Here is an 8,055-nt window from a genome sequence, read left to right as displayed (position 1 = left end):
ACAACAGCCCGATGGAATTACAGCTCATCCTAGCAGCCTGTTTAACTTAATCTCCTCTGTAGACACAGGGCCATCCTGAAGTACTGCAGGTTAGGCCATGAACATATGGATTAGGGAGACACGATTCAGCCGTAACATCACACAGCACACCCCCAATAAAAACCCGGGCCCTCCCGCTCCTTTTCTGTTACCCAGACTGTCCACCATTGTATCTGTCACATGTTGGAGTGAGTTGCAGAGGAAAAAAAGTACAAAAAGCTCTGGTTCACAGCTCTAGTAGAAAGTTCATTGGGAGAAAGTGCTCAAAATGAGTAACTGGCAGGCCGGTTCGGGAGCCCAGTTCCCTTGCCCAAGGGGAGATTGCCTTTCCCTGGGAGTACAGAGCAGCCCTTCTGGCCTGTGCTCATGGCCCTCTGCTGACAGAGGCACACCACTCACAGAAGATTCACACACACCCCAGGCCACAGAGAGGGCTTAGTGCCACGGCGCTCGGTTACCGTGGAGGCCACCCCTCAGTCCACGCCTGTTCTGAGCACTGTGATTTCACTGGACAGAGACCACATGAAGGGCCCCGTGTGGAGACCAGCTAAGGCACCAACCAGAGCCTGCTGGTGGCTTCAGGCAGTTGTTTGAAGAGATCTAGTCTGATCCTCATGATGCCTCGGCCAAAACATTTCAGATGAATTATAAAAAGAAAAAGATAGCTATGTCAACGTCGAGCAGAAATGCTCCTGTTTGTGAGTGAGCTCCGCAAAGTGGAACAAGGTGTGGCACACTTTAGAGGAGTGTCAGGCTGGGGGCTGGACAAGAAGGGCTCGGGGAGAAGGTGGTGCTGGAGCCGAGCCAGGAAGGGGGAGGAGGATCAGGCTGAGGGCAGGCAGGGGCAGGGAGGGAGGGGAGCACAGCCTGCGATGACCATGTAAAAATACCAGAAGACGATTCAGAGTCCGGTGGTATGAGCTGGCTTAGCTCAGCGCTGAGAGCCTGAGGCCCTGGCCCTGTTCTGACCCCAACGGGCCAAGGTTTTCAAACTCCACTGCAGATGTGGGGATACAGATGTGAGATGCTACGTGACACGTATGTCCCCCAGAAAGAGCAGGGCCTGAGGGTGGAGTCTGCAGCTGAAACTGTGCCTGCAGACAGCAGGAGAGGCCAGCCTGCCTCTTCTCAGTACCTCTTCTGCATCTGAACCCAAACTCGCTGTCTGCTGTCAGCATTATTGCTTTCCAGGAATCTCCTGTTTTTCAAAGTACTTTTGCCAAGATGTGATGTTTTGCAAGCCTTGTGGCCCATCTCCCTCCTCCTCCGTCAAACTGATGAAACCATTCATCTTCTAGCCCCAAGCAGTCTTGCTCCACCCTGCCCTCCTTCCCGACTCACCCCGGGATCTGGCTTAGACCCAGGGAGTCTCAAGGCAGAAGACGGGCCTGCCTGTCTCAACGAGGGCTGGCGACATAGAGGGACTGCGGTATCCTCACTGCCCAGTAAAGACAACTGCTGTTGGCAAACATTCCCAAGAGGCATAAATATCTCCAAGACAGCCTTTGCATTTTGAGAAGAGACGGAGAGGATAACTGCTGGGTATTTTTTGACATGGGTTAAAGTCAAGGAGCCCCTTCTGAAATATCTACTGAGGACTATCTTTTACATTTATCTCACTGCTCAGTGACTCCTGCCCCAATAAGTTAATCAATATAGTAAATATTTATTCGAATCTTCATTTATTAGGCTGGAGGGAATATAGGTTGACTACAGAGAAAATACTTCAGGTTTGTTGATGCCTGTACCTGGAAATCATTTTAACCCAGGCTTGAAAATAAACACTGAATTTACCAGCCAGCTTCATCAACCAGGCAGACACCTTAAGGTGGAGACATATTATTAACATTTACTGAGCCACAGTACAGGCTTTGTTCTGAAAACTTTGGGGCCAGTTGCAGTCCACTGGGAAGGAGAGCCAGATGGCTGCCTGCAGTTTGAATCCCAGCCCCGGTGGCTTGAAAAACATGCCAGGGGCGTGTGCCCTATATCCCAACAAGATGGCAAAATGGAGAACAGACTGCAGCATGACATGCCCCATTTGGGGGTGATTTCTCTCTCTCTCTTTCTCTCTCTTTCTCTAGTGAACATACATACACTGTAGCAATTTTTAAAAAATTTCTTTTTAATGAGGAAGAAGCCACACAGTCATCTAACAGGGTTGTTCCATTGATGAAAAATGCCACAGTGGTCCCTTGAGGAGAGCCTCTCATGGTGGCACCAGGTAACTGGACTCAAATTCACGTGCCTGTATCTCGGACTCACAGCTCCTGGGCAGCCTGACTCCACGGGAACCTCTTGCCACTCCCTGTTCTTTGGTCAGAAGTTTCTTACTAGGGTAACCATCCCCAAATGGCCGGAATAATCCTGCAATAAAAGCACCCCTGATTTCTCCCTTCCTTGTAGCTTGTGAAGTTTGTGGGGAGGAGACACATAAGCAGCTCAGATATAGAAGCACAAAGATCTCCTTGGAGGGGGAATCACCTTGGAGCATCCTTAGCTGGTGCTCTTGACAGCTGAATTCCAACTATCACGCAGTCATATGCATTTACTTCATATTCACTTGTGTATATCTGTCACATGTTACGAAGCATTTACTATAATAGAAGTGCTCTCCTCTTTTTGTTGAGGATTAGAGAGGTAACTGCCTAGATCAGAGAGCATAGCAAGTAAGAAACAATCCTTCAAGTAAGGTGCTGCCTCCCATTCTCCCTTTCTCTGTCTGTCATCATCACCCCCACCTGTTCCACTTCCCAGGACCCGCCATCAATCTCTAACTTCTCAACACATTAATTCAATGATATCTACTGGGCACCGACAGTTCCAGACTTTAGGGGCATGACAGAGAATAGAACACAAAAGGCCTCTCACTCATACAGTTTGCATGAGAATTAGGTAAAGAAATTAAGTTGATAATAAAATTGCATCTCACGATGACTGCTATGAAGGAAATAAACAGGATGCTAGGATGAAGAATAACTGATTTCCTTCATAACATTTCAGGGCTATACCTGTCCCTGCCCCAAACCTAGAGACTATCACAGTCCTGCTATGTATGCTTCTGACAGCTGGAGCATTTGGCCAAAATTACTCCCACTCCCAACCTCTAAAAAGAGATGTCCACACTCAGGGGAATCCCTAGTCCAACCATCCACCCATCCAAGTGGAGTGGGATGGAAGTGAATGCTGGATCTGCCCAGAGGAAGGAACAGGATATGCCAGAAATATGAAGTAAAGAAACTACAAACCTCAGGGATCCTTAAGGCAAAACAATGCCTTTAGCTAGTAAAAAAGTTAACTCTTAAATCTCCTGAGTTCTACCCAAACATATTAGAAGAAGTGTCATAGGATGGGAGAGTGTTGAGCTGTGTTGTGAAGGCCTTGGTTCTGTGAGTCCAGATCACTAAAATTAGAGACCTGTCCCTAGGCACAAAACAAAGCCACTACCACAATAAAATTAGGTAGGAAAGAGAATTTAATAGGAAAGAAAGATTTTAGAAAAGAAGTATACCCAAAAGACTCTTGGGTAAGCAGGTTGCCAGGAGGCAACTGCGTTTGGAACTGGTTAAGTGTTATTTTTATTACCAGAGATGATCATGAATGTTTAACAGTGGGAAGTCTGTCACACTATCTATGCCTTCGTATGAATTTCACCACGGGCTTTCTCCTGCTTGTGCATCTCTCTCACAGGAGAAGAATTTAAGGAATTTGGTTACCTAATTGCGCATGCCCAGTGTGAGCCATGATGTTTAATTAGGATAGACTGCCCAATTAGTTTATTGCCCCAGTGGGAATCAGGATGTTGACCAAAATGCTTGGTTCGGTCTTTTTGTATTCAGGAGGGGTGATAAGAGAGAAATTTAGTCATCCCTGTGTGTCTTCCTCAGGAACCAAGGAAGGAAAACGTTATTCGCCTGCCTTCCTGGCGTCAGGAGCTGGGTGGGAAGAAGGCATCTCATGGAGGGTCTGGTTGTAACTCCTGATAAATTGTGATTGATGTGACATGTCCTTCTGCTATTCTCGTAGGGCTGCCGGCTCAATGACTAACTGCCTATCACAGAAGCTGGTAGAAGGAGTGGGCAGAAGGGCATGCTCATGGGGATTTTCTTCTCTATGGACTAAGGGGAAACCAAAGTGAAAGAGTATTGAAAGGGAACCAGCAGTTGGCATAATAGCTATATCACTGGACTCCCATGTAGTCGACCATGGTTCGAGTCCTGGACCTGGTGGCTTAAACTCACACCAGGCATGTGTGCATGTGTGCCCAGGATCCTGAGAGGAGAGTGGAGAAGGGATTGCGGCATGGCCAACCCCTCTGGAGGTGGGGGGGTGGAGTGATTTTCTCGCTTTCTGTCTCTCTGTCTCTCTCTGTCTTTCTGGCCAGTGCACATGCCCTATAGCAAAAATCTCTCAAAAAAAAAAGAGTATTGAAAGTTTCCCCTCTCTTATTCCTGAGGGAATATGCGACTTTAATGGTAAGAATCCCAATCACACTAACCAGGGTTTGCCTACTAAGGGAAAATGGAAACATGACATAGAGCTCAGCAATCAGCTAATTTCTGTACCTTAGCCTGGAATAACATTAACTATGAATAGCAACGTGGGTCAGGCCTGTTTTCAGAGAAGCTGGCAGAAAGGTGAAATCTCTGTGTGGAATATTTGCTAAAGGAGAAAGGACACAGAACGTAAATATATTAAGACCATATGTTTACTCATGTTACAACTCAAGAACTCAAAGAAACTATTATTTATTTTCTCTATAACTTCATCTGATATTCTTCACGAGGCCCATTAGGAAGTAGGAGCAACTAAAAATGGCCGATTAACCATGGTTCAGACTTCTCCAGTTCAAACTGTCTCCTTTCTAAGTATTCAGTCAGTTTATTCAAAGTTCAATTCCCTTTAGAACAATTCAGAATTTCATAGTTTCAGTAGGACAGCTCACATTCCCCCTCTTTTTTGCCTTACTACTTTCCAATATGACATTCAAGTATCTGGAGGAAAGCAGGATTTCCATGATCTTTAAGAGGCAGAGGAAGTCATCCCCACATCACTACCACCACCACCACACACACTCTGGTAAGCTCCCCTTGCTAGATTTTTTTTCCACCTTCTGCCCGCCTACTCAAGGGTACCCTGGCACTTCCGGTGGTCCATCCTACACTGAAGTCCAAGACAGCCAGGGAGGGCTAATCTCTGTATTCCCTGTGCCCGACCCACTGAATTGATATGCCTTCCCTAGACTGGTACAGGAACAGCCTGTGTAATTGTTTCCTCCCAGAGCCCTCAATCGTGTTTCCCTCGGTTTATCCAGTGTTCCCCCTACACCATCAATTCTCAGACTGTGATTATAAGAGGCAATATTTGAGTAGAGGTTTGTTTTCTTGCTTCCCCAAATACTGTCAACCCTTCTGCTAGTCCCTCCATCCCATTTTGGAAGTAGCCAAGAGCAGGGTTTCTCCCGAAGTCTTCCTTTAAACACACTCTGGGGAGAATGCCACCAGCTTTGATGTTTGGGGTTCCTCATGCCTCTCCAAATGTTTCTGGTTGCCTCATGGGATAGAAGTATATGAACAAGAATCCTAATTCTTACACAACCATTTTCTTTCTTACCTCTCTGCAACCACAATTCCAGGCCCAAGTAGGGTGATCTTTAGGTTCTTTCTGTTTATCATGTTTTTTCTCCCTGCCCTAGAGTAGTAAGAAGGCCTACCTGTCACTGACTGAAGTCTGTCTCAGAATTTCTATAATTTCCATAATTGTAGGAAAAAAAATGAAGGATAGGCATGGTCTGACCTTTTTAATATGTTAAAGAATCTTGAAAGTCCTATTCTTTCTACAAAGTCTGGATTTCAAGACTATTGTCTTACTGAAAAATCCTATTTTGAATGTCAGAAACTTCTCTTTTCATTTCATCCTGACATGACAATTTGATTCTTTCCCAATCGCCCCCTGAGGAGCAACAGATGGCTCAAACTGCATAAGGAGAACTGGGATGAAGTTCTGCCCACAAAAATGCCAAGGGCAGAAGAAGACTGATAGTTTGCAAAAATAAAACAAACAAACAAAATACGAAAAAAAAAAACTATTTTCATTTCATAAGCCTATTACCAAGACTCAGTCAAGTGCTTGACTTTGGCCTGATTTGTCCTGTTCTCCAAAGAGTCACACAAATAGTTCAGGGGATGAGAAAGGGTCCATCAGAAGCCCCAAAGTCCAAAGAGCTTGAAGGACATCCCACCTGGACCTCTACCTGTTGCATCTCATGTCTCCGCTGAATATTTATCATCCCTGCCTTTCTTATCTCACTAACTATCTAGTAAGACCCTATAACAGTCATGTAACTCCACAACAAAGAGAACCAGGTACTTCCAACTGTAATAAGAACATGAGGGACAAGTTGATGACTTGTCAATGTCAGAGATGGACAGATGGAGCTTGACTTAACACTTTTACAAGTTACCGACTTATGACTGATCTCTTTGCCACCTGATGGCAAGATTTCCAGACTAACTGCCAAACTTCTCTTAAAGACTCTTGGGGAGGGAAAACTATTGTGTGGATATCTCAATGCCCAATGTATGGAGGATATTGTCAGGGAAAACCAAAGGGAAATGTATAATGCACATGGGTAGTTTTTATTCACTGGCTTTTCAAAGAACACTTCATAGAGACAGAGCTAGTGTTATTTTTGATGATGTCCTGCATTCACGTGGCAACTTCATTTTCAAAGGACCATCGCATCTACTCTCTCTTTTCATTCTCTCAAAACCCCATGAGGCGGGACCATAAATGCAGTCATCTCCTTTGGCAGATATGTCAGCCTCTAGTGCACAGACAGGTTGTGTGAGATGCTCAAGGTGATCTGCTTCAAATAAGCCCGGATGACCCTTTCTCTGTATCATAAAGAGGCACTGGGTATAAATGTTCTTGAAAAGGTGAAGTGCAAATGGTGCTTCTGACTGGTTTCAAGGGAGACAATGGGCACTGATAGAGCCATACTGAACTTAGATGCAGGTTCTCATCCTGATCCTGACCCAGTCACCAAGCAGCCCATGTGAGTTTAGGAAGTCGTCTCTCAGTCTGAGTTTCTTTGCTCATAAAATAATAGTAATATCCTCATAAATGGTTGAAAGCATCATAAATAATTGTTTATGGGTGCCACACTTAGGAAGTAATTTTTTCATACGATCAGCCTGCGTAAGTGGTGCTGTGACTACTCAGCAACAACAGCTAGAACACAAGCTCCTGCTTTCTCTGGTCTCAATTTGGACATCAGTCTGAGCACCTCTGCCTCCTTACATCAGGAAAGAAAGGGAGAAAGAATTGTGTGCAATTAGGAAGATATAAATTAGTCCTTTTTTTTCTCGCTTGTAATTGACTGAAGAAAAGAATATGGCATAAATATGGTGGAATGTGGGGCTAGTGATGTTCTCGTCTATACACTACAAAGCACCTTCATATACTTTTCTCTTTAGAACTTCATGACAAGCAAGCCACCAAGCAGGACAAAGAGCATCGCAAGAGCACACAGAGACCCAAGAAAGGAACTGATGAATGGTGTGACATGGCCGTGTGGTATTGGACTCAAGTGCCAACGAGCAGCATGAATTAGCAGCATGCACTATCACTATTCTTTGAGGACCTAGTACTAATGGAGTGTTGGATCAGTTTACAGATATGTATAGATTGCCTGTTAGGGCTCAACATTCTGTGAGGACTCAAAAGGGTTGGGGAAGTAGAATGATCGGTGACTTCCATGATCTATGAGTCTGTTAGCAAAGACAGATAAAACAGTGAGCAGTAATTTGGGCCAGCACTGAAACTAGCACAGGGCACAGCATACACAAGGCTCTAAAGGAACGTGATGAAATAAGGAGAGGTTGGATCAGCTAAAACTAATTAGTGGAAAATATACCATTAAGTGTTAGGATGGATGGCTGTATAAAAAGAATATTTGGGTTTAGAAGGAAAGCAGATCAGTAAAATTGAGTATTGCTATGGGAAGTGTCATGG

This window comes from Tupaia chinensis, unplaced genomic scaffold (assembly GCF_000334495.1).
Source record: "Tupaia chinensis unplaced genomic scaffold, TupChi_1.0 Scaffold000392_1, whole genome shotgun sequence".
In the NCBI taxonomy this organism is placed as follows: Eukaryota; Metazoa; Chordata; class Mammalia; order Scandentia; family Tupaiidae; genus Tupaia; species Tupaia belangeri.
The sequence above is the reverse complement of the archived record's forward strand: the minus strand, read 5'-3'. Positions refer to the sequence as shown.